Here is a 3268-nt window from a genome sequence, read left to right on the forward strand (position 1 = left end):
AATACCTCATCACTGTGAAACAGCTCTAACTGTAGACATCCCTGCTGATCACGAAAACCAGATTTGCTACTCAAGGTTTCCGTCCCACAACCTGGTTCTACCCTCACGGAAACTCAAGATGCCACCTTCCTTCTACATATCTGCTCAATGGCTATAAAAGTCGCCATCGTATCTCCTATTTGGTTTTCTCTTTCTCACTTCAAACACCATCTTCCCCTTCAACTGGTCTTCCTGAGACTTGGTTTTCAGCCTCTTTACATCCTGCCTGCTGTCCTCTAAGCCACTGTAGGTCTCCAATGACCTTTAAATACTGTGTGCCTATCCCAGAACACAAGGGAACCAGTGTGCTTAATTGATCTAGAATTCCAACTCTAATTGAGCAATATACTTCTTTTGTTATCCTATTGATTGTTTACCACAATTTCTTTCAATAAGGAAATTTCCTTGTCTATTAGATGAAGAGGTTATGTGAGGTCCACAGAGAAGCTGTTCCATCTATCAAAACTTCTTTGCAGACCAATATTCTAGCTTTGCACAGTGGCAGTATCGTAGCCAGTGAGGTTTATCCGAGGTGCGATTATTGCTAATTGAAGACCAATATTCTGAGAGCCAAACAGGTAGTTGTCCAGGTGAAAGCAAGGATACAGACAGAAAGGAAGGAGGCTACATGTCTGCTTGCTGGAGCCCTCATGAATGGATGTTGTTATGAGAATGAGTTTGCTGTAAGCATGAGGTTGGCCTCCTCTTGATCTGTCTTGCCCATGTGATCCCTTCCACCATGTTATGATACAGCATGAAGACTCTGACTAGATTCCAGGACCATGCTCCTGGACTTCCCAACCAAGAGTCAGATAAGTTTCTGCTCATTTCAATTACCCAGTTTGTGACAATCTGATACAGCGGAATAAAGCTAAAACTGCAAAAATACAAAAACTTCCACACAAAGAGAAACAGGGATAGGGAGGATAAAAAGGAGTGAGGCGGGACAGAGGGGCAGTGGGAGACAGGATCCTAGAGTTGAAGGACACATGGATGTAATTTATGTGCCCTTCACACTCATGCAAGAGCAGAATGCGACTTTACATTCCCAAGGTTCATGACAGTGAGAACCAGACCTCCCAGTCATTAGCACTGCCCTTTGCTTCCCTTCGAGGAAAGAAATGTCTGCCCTAACACTAAACACTCCCTCTTCTGCACAAACACAGCAACATGAAACGCGGAAGTTACAGAGTTTAAGGATTTCTGTGTTTTGTGGGACTTTGACTTGGTCAACATCACATACCCCCAAAAAGCCTCACATTTTTTTTACAGATAGTAACAGCAGTCATCATAGATGACTTCATTTAGGTTCAGATCTCTGACCAATCATTTTACCGATATAGAAGCTGAAGCTCAAAGTTGAGGAGACTCCCCTCAAAGCTGAGGGTCTCACAGCCTGCCCGGGGTAGCCAAGAACTAGATCAAGCAGACATCAGAGCATCAGTACCGTCAAGGTGAGAACAAAATCATTTTCTGAAAAACTGCAGTACAAAAACAGCCTGTGTCTTTGTCACCTCAAGTTTTCTCCACCATCAATCTGTGGGTTTGGCTCTGTCATTTCATTACTTCCTGGTGTGAGGATTGTTTTCCCTTTAAGAATAAATAAACAGTAAGAGCCAATAAACTCCAGAATGATAAATGCCCTCTTGTCTCAATATTTTCTTCCCAGAAGATGCAATATGGCACACAAGGAAAATTCTTTTCACCAGAATAATAAATATTTATAGTAAAACACAAACAACATTAAATAAAGTCTTGGGACAATTTCTGTCAGTGCAACATTTTCTCCAACTTCTTGAGGCCATCAACAAAGAGAATGAAATTGGCTATTCTTGACACCATTTGGCCACCAAGTCAAATAGCTCACAGGAAATAGGACCACTAAGACACAATGCTTTGGTATTTGTTTGACTCATGCAAAATCCAGTCATGAGGTTGCCTGCCCAGACCCATGCACCCAGTGACAATCCAATTCTCACATCAACCAGAAACCCCATTACCCACTCTATCCAACATCTAAATGTCTGGAGAGGTCCAGTGAAAGACATTCCCCACCACAATAGAAGCCATTTCTATGAGATGCTACAAGCCATGACTCAAGATCTCATTGTGCTCCCTAAGGAAGTGATGGCCTTTTACCACCTCTAGTATGAATTCTTTCCACCTCTCACAGATACACTGAAAACTCCCCTGATTCTTATCACAGAACTGGAAAAATCCAAATCAAATGGCTCTTATCTCATTAATATACTGAATTGAATTGGAAAGGTTAGAAGCTCTCATTAAACACATACCACATAAAAGTCACCCCATTCGAGCCACACAGGCTTGGCAGGGAGAGTGAATGCCAATTATATTGTAATATAAAACTGCTCTAATTCCATATTCTGTAGTTGTTTCTTCAGGTTGAAGTTAACTGGGTCCTTGGCCCTTCTTGTCACCATGCTTGCCCTGCTGTGTCCACCATTCTTGCTAACACTTTTCCAAAAAGGTAATGTGGAAAAATAGAAGGTTAAGCAATACAATTCAAAATATTGTTTATTAATATGAAAAGTGACTATTATACCTGAATATCATTAACTTTTGTCATTTGAACACCTTTTTTACTCACATTGGTTTCATTTTGTGGAAGAGTGGGCTGTAGAACATCCCCAAGGCAGTTAAGAGAACATTCTCCAAGTAAAGAGAATATTTCTGGTGCAGCTTCTAATCCACACTTTGGGTCTCAGTTTTTCTACTTAAAGAACTAAACACCTGCTGTTACTTCTTTCTCCCAAAGAGTCCTTCATGGTTCATAAGGACAGTAAGTGCCAAGTGTATCAAAGTCGCCAGATATTAGTTAGAATACCAGTACCTTTTTCTTGCCTAAAAATCACCTACAAATTAATATCCATTGTGAGATAAATGACCTTTATAGTCTAAGACGTGGAATTGGGAAAACATGGGTGCATGTGGTTTCATACCATAGCGTAGATGCAGATACCTCTGAATCCCTTGGAAATATACTTTCAATAGATTTAGATGGCAAGGAACATATTAGGTGGCATTTGATAGATTTTCTAGTCTTATAAATTTAATTCTTGACTCTGTGCTCCTAAAAGATTTGAAATTAAAGAGAAGAAGTTGGCCGGCGCCGCGGCTCACTAGGCTAATCCTCCGCATTGCGGCGCCGGCATATTGGGTTCTAGTCCCAGTCGGGGCGCCGGATTCTGTCCCAGTTGCCCCTCTT

The 3268-nt window shown here is 41.3% G+C and overlaps 1 pseudogene; it reads left to right on the forward strand.

Annotated features, from left to right (window-relative positions):
- The first annotated feature begins 526 nt into the window (after nt 1-526).
- Nucleotides 527-606, forward strand: LOC127492904 (U4 spliceosomal RNA; annotated as a pseudogene).
- Nucleotides 607-3268: the final 2662 nt, after the last annotated feature.

Source organism: Oryctolagus cuniculus, chromosome 14 (assembly GCF_964237555.1).
Source record: "Oryctolagus cuniculus chromosome 14, mOryCun1.1, whole genome shotgun sequence".
Classification (NCBI taxonomy): domain Eukaryota; kingdom Metazoa; phylum Chordata; class Mammalia; order Lagomorpha; family Leporidae; genus Oryctolagus; species Oryctolagus cuniculus.